The following is a 12,270-nucleotide window of genomic DNA, read 5'->3' as shown; positions in this document are numbered from 1 at the left end:
TCCATTTTGCCTTAGGTCACAGCTGAGGCCCCGGTGGTCTATGAAGCCGTGCCATCCAACCGCAAGATAACACCAGTGGAAGGCGTCCTGGTTCCCTGAGAACCCAGTATATGCAAAAGAGAAAGGTTTCACCTGGGGAGGGCCAAGTTCTTATCAGGCCAGCTCATCCCGCCTACTGGCGGTGGGAGTGGAGGGTCCAGCAGGAGTAGGAACTAGAAAGAGCGAGAATCTGAGAAGATGGAAATGTCAGACTCTAGTCACTAGCCTGAGATTACTGGGAAGAGATGGGTATTTTCAGGAACCAGCAACAAGGCTTGTAAGAGTTTTGGCACCAACTCCCCTAGCTGAGAAGATTCAATTCAGATCTGTGAATCTCTGCACACTGCTGATCCGAGGACTGACATTCCCACACCTACAGCAAGAGTTAGCATCTTGTAAGTGTTCAACTTAGAGATAGAAGTATCTGAGCTACCCAGATACTTTAGGCCTTTAAACAAGGGGGAGGGGGGACATTAATATCCCAGGTAAAGGCAGGATTTGGAATATTTAAGTTCTTTCTGCTCAAGTAGAAGGCCAAAAACCTCTGAGAACTTCCACTCATGGGCAGTCTGGTGCTGATGTACTGGGCTGTAGAAAGGAATTGGTTTTGACTCCTGCCACCAAGATCCTGTAAAACCTCCATGGACCTCGAGAAAGCTAGATTATCGGAGGTTTTTTTCCAGCTCTTAAATTCCTACACTCTACACAAACACAAACTACATCTTAGAAATCCAACCACAGAGAGATTTCTAAACCCTAAATAACTTAAACTGCGCTCTGGTTAAGCTTCAAGGATTTCCTAGAATGAGAGCAGTTCTCCATCTTCTATAGTAAGTGGAAGAACGACCCAAGGAAGGAAGAAAGCTAAGGTTTCCACCTCCGCCTGGTAAGGCGTCCTTCATGCCTACAGGCTGCCAAGCTGAGATTTCCGATCCTGAGCAGCACCTTTAGAGGAAGAAGGCACATCCTGTCTCCCTGGTGGCTCTCCCGAGAACAAACACCAAGACACCTCCACACTGGGGTGGTGTTCAGGGTTCAGCCCTGGAGCGTAACCGAGGAAGCCAACAAACTGCAGCAAACCTACCAAGAAGAGCACAAATAATGTCTACACTTCTAGTAGGTGCAAGTCACTAGTCTTTTCAATCATACGATTCAAAACCAGAAAAATGCAACACCCTGAAGAGGAGCAAAGTGGTAGAGTGCTATAATCCCAGCCCTCTAGGAGGCCGGGGCAGGAGGATCTTCAATTCAAGTCCAGCCTGGGTAACTCTGCAAGACCCTGTCTCAAAAATAAACAGAAAACGAGGTGGGGACATAGCTCAGCATCAGGGCCCTGGGTTCAGTTCCCAGTACTGCAAGGGGGGCGGGGGGGGCACTCTAACCCCCCATTTGTGGAGTCCAAATAATGGGCCTAAGTAAAACACAGATGATTTGGCTACACAACACATGAAAAGCAAGACAGAGCTGAATTAATTTTTACAGCAACTCCCTTGAGTTTGCATGAAAACTCCCCTAGCATATTAGCAGCCACTGAATGATAGTGTTAACTGCAAGAGGAGTTAATGCTTATTAGGCTGAAATCCACCCTTTCCTCAGCCAGAGTCTATTCATAAAGGCTGTCAGGCAGAATTCTCTTCACCACCACCAGGCTCCCACTCATCATTTGCATCTCCACAACAAACAATGACATGAGATTATAAACTATTATTTCCTACACATACAGAGTTTATAAATTATAAAGCTTCAAAATAGCTTTCAGTGTAAAACTCCCAGGACGACTTAACGGTATCCTCCACACACTATGCCTTCATCCTGACTTCGGGCTCCAGATGAGAGAATTATACCCCTACAACTAAAGTCTAATTAAAACATAAACCACGAGAGATGAAAATTCCTGCAAAGGAAGCCATGCTTAAGGTTCAGTTACTGACACCAGCAACTTCATGCCACCTCTAAAGTACTTTGAACACAGGAGATGCAATCCATGACACAGATTATGGGTTTCAAAATCCAGACAATAAAAATCAAGCTTTAAAAACAGACATGTACATGTGTTTTTCTGTAATCTTAGAGTGCTGGTCAAGACTTGTCCCCCCCCCGACCCCCGCCCTGGTAGGTAGGTAATAAGCTCACTCTGATAGGCAAGTACGGTTCAGAATCCTCAACACTGAACTGCTTTCACAGCTGCACTGTCCCGGTGAGTCACCAATCCTCGGCTGCTCCCCTGTGGATGCCAGGTACAGAGGCCACTGGTGTGCCCGCGCCCACCCACAGGGCTGCCCGCCCTGGGTGGCAGGGAGCCCAGAAGGAACATTCTGCTCCAGCTTCCCGCTCCCTCTGCTGTGTCTCCTGGTTCAGCAGTGCCACCGCCCAGACTCTTCTGAAAGCAGCCCAGAGGACACTGTATCAGAGGACACCACGCTCAAAAAACAGACACCAGAGTTTACAAGGACTTCCTTTTTATTTCCCCTTTTTGCACTAGCTGTCTTTTAAGCAGCGTCTGAATAGGGTCAGAAGATCATTTCTCTTGGTCACTACTGTGCCCCCGCTCCTTAAAAAAGCCTAACAGAACAAGAGCTCAGTAAACATTTCTGGTACTGATAAAAACTTCAACGAAGCCCAGCCTCACCCACCCCACCCCACCCCCGGGTTTTGCTCACACTTGCCCTGCCAGTGCCCAACTTCAGGCAACGCCCAGCACATTTCCGGTGAGCTGGCTGAGATCACGACAATTTTCATGACCTAAACCACTGCTTCCCCCATAAAACACTTCCCACAGTAAGGAACACAAAGGGCCTGGCTATGCTTCTCACAAATGGCAGCAGCTGGAGCCGTCCACCCCTCCTGCCCGGCTGCTGACACCATTCCGGACTACCTAGTTCCCTGCAGGACTGGCTCCCATCTCAAAGTCCACATGGGCAAATAGGGTGAGAGCTCAGGCCCCATCACCGTACCTCCGGTTAAAGCCTGTCCAAAAACTCTTTCACAAAATACCTTTCCACGCTTGCCATTCATCCCTCGGCCTCCCTTGCCAGGTCTGTACAGGCTCTTGTCCCGCAGTATCCCCCGGCATTCTCGTTACACTCACTCTCAGCTCACCATCTGTATCCCACTGACCATTCCCAAACAGCAATTTTCAAATCAACAAATGTCCTGTTTGTGCTTCCGTGTTCAAACATCAAAAAAATAAAAAAATAAAAATAAAAATCCCTTTTCTTGTCCAAGTCAGGCAATGTGGCTCTCCCTTCGACAAATGGAATAAGTTAGGATTTGACAGCACATAATGAAGAGAGACAAACCCAAGCACCCTGTCCATTATGGTTTACTGGTCAGCTTAATATAGAAGAGACAGTAATGTGGTCTTGAAATGAAGAAAGTACAGAATTTTCTTTTATTTAGCCACATGTTTGCCAGCCTTTGAAGTAATAAGACAATTTCTCATGAAGAATAGCAACAGGTCAGGAAGCAAACTTCAATGTTATGGTCATAATACATTTACACAAAGAAAAAAGAGCTGAACACAATCCCTAGCTGCTCCAAGTTCTGCAAAAGACACACAATATAAAGCAATATAGGAAGCAACCACCTGAGACACGATGCATCTTTTGGCAGACAGCGGTTTTTAAACGGCTCTCCAAAGCTCACAGTCCAGGGTAGAGAGGAGACAGCCTTCTACCTTCCAGATCCTTGCAACTCCAAGTTGTGGCCCACAGATTACCTGGATCTTAACCTGTTGTTGTTGTTGTTGTTAGAAATGCAGACCCTTGGCCAGGTCCCCATCTGACTCAGCATCTGCATTTTGCTGAGATCCCCAGGTGACTTCCGTGCATATGCACTTCCAGACTCTGCTGTGCACGGGAGCCTGTACCCCATTTCTTGCCCATTTCATACTGCATTCTAATTTCAGCAGAATATGTGCCCAAACAATTTTTTTTCCAAAACAATTTTTAAAGGTTTTTTAAAAAACAAATCCAGGGGCCGGGGATTTAGCTCAGTGGTTCCAGCGCCTGCTGTGCAAACGCAAGGTCCCAAGTTCAATCCCCGGTACCAAAAAAAAAAAATTCTCCCCATTAGCTCAGTGGTTCCGCGCCTGCCTCGAACACAGAAGGTCCTCAGTTCAATCCCCGGTACCAAAAGAAAAAAGAAAAAACAAACCCCAAGGTGAATACTTCCAACACCCATCTACCACTGCTACTATGACTATCAGAACTAAAAATTCTGTGTAAATATGCCTCAAGAAGTCTTCCGTTTGATTTCTCCTCAGTGGCCAAAGAACACAGATGGAAACAGTAAAAAGGATATGGCACTAAGGAATGCAAGTTCCTGTAATCATTCCTTGGGTACTCACCCTGCCTCTCTGCTGGTTACCTAACGTGGCATGACCTGCCTCTAAAATCTGCCGCCCAGAATGAAATACACATCTAAACATATGAATTATATTCCAGAAGAGGATCAACATATACACAAAAGTCTCAACTTTACCCTCCACATCACACCGCAGGATGTCATTAAGCTTGCTGTAGTGGACCCTCCAGCGAAATGTTTTTCCTTGGGGAAAATGGGGGTAGGAAACAAGAAGTGAAAGTGAATGCACCGCACCCTAGTGCAACAAAGGAACCACTCCAACAAGGACCACAGCTCTCACTTCTACAATTTTACTCTGTTCTGCTAATCTAAGAAAAAAAAATACAACACATAACACCACCCCCCTACACACCCACAGTCCACTAGCAATAGACTATGTGTGCATAAAATGAGCTGTATTCAAAGCAGGTCAAGGAATAGCTACTATGCTTTACAAGAGAGCCAAAAAGGACAACTGAACTATTGTTCTGGTATAACTGTACCAGGAGTTCTTCTCTATCTTATGTGCTCTCCAGATACACATAATTCCTCCACAAGCTGGGCCGTCAAAATCTCTGCAGAGCACGCAAGTTAGTATATAAAAAAGGGACATCCAGGTGAGTACAGCTTGCAGAGCAGGTGCAGAGCACCAGATGGTCCCTCTGGAGTCATCAAGGGAAGGCTATGAAAAGTGGTAACACTTGAATTGATAGCAAGGCCTACCAAGTGCTCACTGCTGGCCAGGCAATGTGTTTCACACTTACGAGCATCTAGTAATTATGATGTCTTTTAGCTCCCCTCCCCTTTGTGCAAGTCCCACAACACTGCTTTCTCCCTTTAGCTGAAAAAGCCAGCGTGTACAAGGGGTTGCAACAAGAGGGTCAGGTGAGTCAAACCTGGGCAACATAGCAAGAGCCAGGAGTCTGGGGGTTGACTCATGAAACACTTATGTACATACATTGTATGTTTTTAACAAGACGAGTTTTACCTTGTCCACAGGTGATGCAGGTAGAAAGGAACAAGATCAGGAAATTAAATTTCAAAATTCAGAAATTTGTCAATAAGAAGTCAAATGTGTTAACACCCACAGATTCCTAGAGTAAGTGAGAGCAAAATTAAACCCAAAGGTGGGATTAAAAATCAACTCTTCTCTAGCTGGACACCAGCGATAAAACAACAGGGAGAAGGGAGGCAGGGTGTTCTTACTGATCTCAACAACTACCACCCTGTGTAGCACAATTGATAGACCTACTGCTACCTTTTGTCCACACCTTGGTTTTCACTATGGTTTCTAAGTCAGGCCACTATGGAGAGAATGAAAAGGTGTGCCATAGAAAGAAGCACATTTCTGACTTGACTAAAATATTTTTTTCCTAACAATTATAACAGTTTAAAACTGAAGTAAGGTCCAAATGAAGACAGTTCGTTTCCTATCACTTGTGGACAAGCTGCCTAACAGACCTGTCTTATCAGAGGCAGAGTGGCCCAACTATTTACTGTCTAAACTAAGGGACAAAAACCTGATCGTGGGTCAAGTAGATCCCTTCCAGCAGATCCAAATCTGGTTGGTTTTTTTTGGGGGGGGGGGTCCCCTATAATACCAGAGGTCCTTTCACAACTGTATCACCAAACAAAAATAAAACTGATACCCAAGATATTAGAGGATTTAAATGTAATATACATCGGGTGATTTAATTGACACTCATATCCTCCCACCAATGGGTACTTATCAGCCTGCTCACAAAGAGGGACAAAGGGGAAGGGGTAGAACGTGCCACGTTACAGAAGGCATCACATTCCAAACTCCTGCTTCCTCGGAGAGTGAGTGGGCAGAGCACATCAAACACTCTTCCATAACCTCTGGTAACTAAAGCATTCTCGGAGGGGGAATGAATGAGCCTTCCAATTCACAGGGAATGGGATTTGCAGGTAGACATGAAGTCTACCTCCCAACATGGAAACATGGGATTCAGATTGCAGGAGCAACTGGATGCGCACCGCCAGCTGTGCATAACCTACCTATTCCTATGTCTACCCTGAAGCAGCTCTGCAGGCTGTGGGCAATTTTACCACTTGACAACTTTCAAAAAGAAAAATAAAGGCAATTCCCAATTCCAATGCCTAACCATATACCTACACTGGACCAACATGCATGGTGCGGGTTGGGATGGTGAGCCTGATTAACAGCACACAAAGCTGAGGAACAAATAACAAAACTGGAAAGACTAGATCCACAGAGAAGGAAAAGACTGACAGCCACTTCCTCCTTCCAGGAAAAAATAACTGGAAACGCTCTGAATACCTTTTATTTTCAAGAGAACAAATTCCTTATACACCTGCTATTAAATCATCCTAGCACTTAATGACAATTTGTTGTGTGAAATACCAGCCTCTCCCATCAATAACTGGGCTAAGAGGGCTGGGGATTTGGCTCAGGGGCGCACACACCTGCCTCACAAGCACAAGGTCCTGAGTTTGATCATCGGTACCAAAAAAAAAAAAAAGAACACTAGGCTAAGAACAGGGAAAGCACATGTACACATACACACAACACACAAAATACAATTTTGACATGGATTAAACACAAACAAGGATTTACAGAGCACTAAGTACAAGTCAGTGGGGAAGAATTTTAAAGGAAAATGTGGTACAGCTTTCACTTAGTAAAACCTGTATTTCTTCCCTTTTAACAATGGTAATTTTCCTTCCTTAGAAATCTCTTGGATCAACTCAGTGCTCATCCATTAGAATATTCTCTAAAATGGTTATTGCACTGTCAATATTCAAACTTCAAAGAAAAACTGGGGGAATGATTCACAGCTAGAAGAAGATAAGCACCCAGGAATCCTCAGAGTGGCAAGTGAACTTGTGAATGATGCTCCTTTCCCTTGGTTTTAAACGAAAAGCACTTCAAGCAGCAAATTTCCTCAGACAAACAGGCTTCCTGGGTTAAGGCAAATGGCCTGAAATGCAATGAGAGTTTTACTTCTTCCAAATTCCTATTAAATAATGTGTACTTATCTTTGATTACCATCTATTTAAAAAAAAAAAAAGCTACAGCTGAAATTGGATTAAGAACTTCTGCTGAAAACGATTTATTGCATAACACAACTCTGACAGCCAGAATCTCCGGCCACCAACTGAGCCTTTAGAAAAATCTGCTGGGCAGCTGCCAAGTCAGCTCTTTTTCGTCTGAGCATGGCAGATATCCGCCGTCGTCAGGGCAGCAGCATGGCAGCAAGACATCTGCACAACCACGTTACAGGGTCCAGTCAGGGAAGAGAGAGGCCAGGGCTGCACACACAACAGGGGGCTAAAGCTCCTTTGCGCTTCTTTTCGTGGAAAAGTCCTGACACCTGATTGATAAAGACCCAAGAATACAACAGAAATCTGGATTGTCAATCATCTACCTTGTATGGACAGAATGGGGAAAAGGCAAAATCAAATCACAAATAAATTGACAACCAGTGTCTTCAAAAAACAAATCGAGAGTTTAGTAACAATCCTAGTGTACAGCTATATAACTGCACTTTGTGAATGAATCATTAACAAGCACATTTCCAAAGGAATTCTGATTTGGAGGTTTTTAATTAGTCAAACCTCTTTATGAAAAAAAATCCAAAATGTTGTCCAGTTCAATATAGTGACCACTAGTCATGCAAGACATTTAAAATTTATTCAAAATTTCAATTTCCTTGCTACCCAAATAAATGAACAATATAGCTGTAAAATTTTCCCTCATCACAGAAGTTCTACTGAGCAGCACTGCACTGGCTGAGCACAGATTTGCATTAAATTGGATAAGGCTTCAATTGACAGTGTGTGTTACTTGATAATGCAGTTCACTACGTCCCTCAGAGTCTTCACAACACGTGCTTTATGCTCCATTCTGCTTGGCAGGAAAATTGTGGGAGATTAGAAACCTTGCACATGAAAATGAGACTTTAAAGTAAGCCAGGACTATTTAAAGTGCAGGCATCGATGCATGATAACTGTCCTATACAAGTGGTTCCAAGGCTATCCACCACATCTGGCTTTCCATTTTTGTGACATTCTAAAGATAAAGTACAGATCCTCCTCCAGTTATTAGGGGGGTTATGTCTCAATAAACCTACTTAAGTAGAAAGTACAACCACCAACTGTCCTAGCTTAGCAGTGCAGCATGCTATAGAAAACATCGGGTGGCTGCCCGGGAGCTATGGCCATTGCAGAATCACTGGCCCAGGAAGAGATCCAAATTCAAAATTCCTAGTACACTTTACACTGAATGCAAAATGCTTTCATACCATAGTTAAGCCAATCCACTGAATGCAGGGAACCTCTGTAAGACAAGCTCTACAAAGTCTTGCATAAAGACAACACTTTCCTATGCCTTTATTTTCCAGAGCAAAATGGAAAATAAGACATCTGAGATTATTAAGGCCAGACAAAAGCCATTCTCCCAGCACCAACAGGGCCCACAGGACCCTGAGTCACTGCTGCTCTCTTCCTTATGGGCCAAGCAAGAAAGTGGCCTGTGAGCTATGGCGAGAGGTCAGAGCACTTCTTCCACCAGGACCTAGAACACTGCTAGAGTCATTTTACAAGCTCAATCAAAACCTGCCTGGCTTGCTGGCTTTTTTGGCTCAGCAGTAACTCTCAAACAGGAAATAGGCATCAGTACACACACACACTGCCAAGGGACTGGCTGTCTGATCAAGTCATGAAAATCATTATGTTTTTAAAGACAGGAAAGCACAAAATAAACTGACCTTGGACTTAACATAAGTTGATCTTTGGCCTTATTCCAGCAACTGCCACCCACTGTGCCGTGTGCTAACCCTCCCCACAGTGAATGGCCTCCCTGGAGTAGCCTGGGACCCTTTCACTAACAGACGTGGGCTCCAGGAATAGCCTTAATGTCTGGTCCCCCACCCACCCACAGTAATGTGTGGAACGCTGTGTGGGGACCATGTTCTACATTATTTCTTGCGGCACATAGTCTCCTTTATGTTTTACAACTTTTTCAGATAATGAAACTGAGGCACAGAGACGTTAAGTAGTACAGAGCACCTGCTGACTAGCCTGTCTCGTTTACCTTTATGTTCCTTCCCCACATGCAGCAGGGAAGCTAACATACAGCAGATATTTGAAAAACATTTCATGAGCAAACACAGAAACTCCTGGCAAGTGTGAAGGGAAGAGAGGCCCAGAGGCAAAGAGCCCGGACTCTAGCTCTGGGAATCCTACGACCCCTTACACTTGCCCATTAAGTAGGCTAGTGGAGCCAAACTTCAGCACTCATCAGAAATGCCTATAGGGCTTGATAACTCACGTCCCCAAGATGCTCCCAGGAGACACTGATGTTGCTCGCCCGGGATCACACTGTGAAAAACCACTGGTATACACCAGACATGCAGTGTCCAACTCTTTCTTCCATGAAAACTGTTCCCACTGCCCCCAGGAATCTGCAGTTGCCAAATCTAATACAAACATGTACCTGGCAACCTGCTCTCCCCTGGATTTCCTGCCACACTAAAATCTCTTCTCAGCTGTTTCTCACTCCCACACCAGATTATTCTGCCCTTCCTAGTCTCTTATCCAAAACAGGTCCACTAGTTGTCTCTCTTGACACTTTCCGCCCCCGTCCCCTCCAACCACTTGTGTGATTTGAACTCAGTTCCTAAACCACCATCCTGGCTACTCAGAGGTTTGGAAACCTGAGCTGAACTTGGCAGCTCAGGTCTCTGTGCCTCTGTTTCATTATCCAAAAAAGCTGTAAAACATAAAGGAGAATATGTGTAGCAAGAAATATGTAGAACGTGGTCCCCACACAGCGTTCCACACATTACTTTTTCTCTGCTGGCACTATCTGCCTCTCAATTTCTTAAGACATGGGCTTAAAATGGGGTCTCATTTTCTCTCCTACAAAGTCTTCCATAATGTCTTTGCCACCAACAAATTCCTGTCCCACCCAACTATCCTCTCCTCACACTTTCTCCAAAAACACAACCACACCACAGAGTCAATCCATGCCACACCCTCCCTGACTCAAGCCATCCATGGCTCCTCAACCTCTACAGGAGAAAATTCCTCATTCTTAGCAGGGCCCATAAAGCCTTGTGCCCAGACTACCTTTCTTCACTGCACTGAATTCCTATACAATTGACAGACAGAAGCAGCAGCTCTCACCCTCAGAGCCTCATGCAAAGCAAATGCCAGGCAACAGAAGTGTTAGTGTTCTTTAAATATTGATCAGGTCTTGACTAGTAGTAGGTCAACTGTAAATAAATGGCACACTTTCTCCACAGACAAAGATAAAAGTACACTCTGTTCTTTTTTCTGTTGATGCAGTAATACCTAGAACTAACCAGAATCAATATACCAGCTATGTCTGTTTTGGTTATTTGCCAACAGCTCATGTCTTCATAATACACAGAATCGTCATAACCTCTAACAAGAGGTCCACAGCAATAAAATCAATACACGTCCTACAAGTTAAACCATTCCTGGTCTGAAGGCGAGACTGAACTGTATCAGTATTTCACAAAAGTTTATCATGGCCACAATTAATTTTGGCTACCACAAAAAAAGGCGGAGAAATTTTCATTGGTCCCTGCAGTTCAGTGCAGTTCAAATAATTCATTCTCCATGTTTCCTTCTATGAAGTCAATGAAGATATTCATGCTTGCCCAACATTCAATTAAAGGTGGCACACCGTATCTACAACCTCATTTTAAAGGACAGTTATTAACAAAAGCAAATACTGCACAGCTATCAAGCAGCAAAGACATGATTCTTCCTACCTTAACATTCCACAAGGATAAGAGAAACAAAAGATACCACACATGCATGCACGCACACACAAACACACACACAGTGGATATAAATACAAATGTGCCATGTACACTTCCAGCAATGGAGAAAAGAGAAACGAGAAGTGGGACTAGGAAAATGACAAATTTGTTCTAAATGAGAAAACACTGGGGACTTGTGGGCATGGAAGAGAATATGATCTATATTTTTCAAGGATCCCATTAAGTGCTGCATCACCATAGTGGTGGGAGTGGAGCAGTGGGCAAGGCCATGTCTATTCCCTGTTCAATAGAGGACCAGGTTATCAGCAAGAGGCACAGGAAATATTTGGAAGGCTGAGCCCAGAGGGCGCTGGCTACAGAAAAAGGGGGGTGGGGGGAACAACTGGAGAGGCCTCTCTTCACATTTTCATTGAGCTCAGTTTTGGATGCCTATTACAGCCCCTAGAAAGATGTCAAAATGGGCTGGGGACTTAGCTCAGTGGCACCGTGCCTGGCTCGCAAGTGCAAGGTCCTGAGTTCAATCTCTGGTACCAAAATAAAAAGGCAACAAGAAAAATGTCAAAGTTCAGGCCCTGGAAGCCAGCTAGGAATGCAAACAGAAGGTGGCAATTTAAAATTTAAACCCAGGTAACAAGCAACCAATGATAAATGTAAACATACTGTATACATAAAATGTACCAATAAAAGAATTTAAAAAAATAAAATTCAAACCCAAAACTCAAATTTAGGTACACTAATATACTGGAAGGCACAGTATGCTGAAGGGCATTAATATACTGAAGGGTACACTGATATATAGAAAAGCATAATTTACCTATTTACTTAAAAGTTAAGATCGAAGCCATGTCAGGGCTAATGGATCCAGAAGTGTCCTTTAATGGTTGACAAGGCTTTCAGATCCTTAGAACTTATGATGCTTTACAATACAGACAAATCTAACACAGAAAGAGTGGGCATGCAAAGAAGAGAATGTTTCACACACCTAGGAACTATTGTTTTTAAGTTAGATAATACAACTTCTCCCTAGCAAGTGGCAGTTTCTCTGTGGAGCAATGGAGGCCTTAGAAATCCATAGCTCAACGGGTGTCAG

At 44.1% G+C, this 12,270-nt stretch overlaps 1 protein-coding gene across 3 annotated transcripts in view; it reads right to left on the bottom strand.

The window, feature by feature from the left end:
- Positions 1–12,270, bottom strand: part of Jarid2 (jumonji and AT-rich interaction domain containing 2) — a 253,956-nt gene that overhangs the window by 143,642 nt on the left and 98,044 nt on the right. The window lies entirely within an intron of this gene.

This window comes from Heterocephalus glaber, unplaced genomic scaffold (assembly GCF_053883595.1).
Source record: "Heterocephalus glaber isolate CG9 unplaced genomic scaffold, H.glaber_assembly_v1.0 deba00001472, whole genome shotgun sequence".
Taxonomy (NCBI): domain Eukaryota; kingdom Metazoa; phylum Chordata; class Mammalia; order Rodentia; family Bathyergidae; genus Heterocephalus; species Heterocephalus glaber.
Note: the sequence above shows the minus strand (reverse complement) of the source record. Positions and strands in the feature narration are given on the sequence as shown.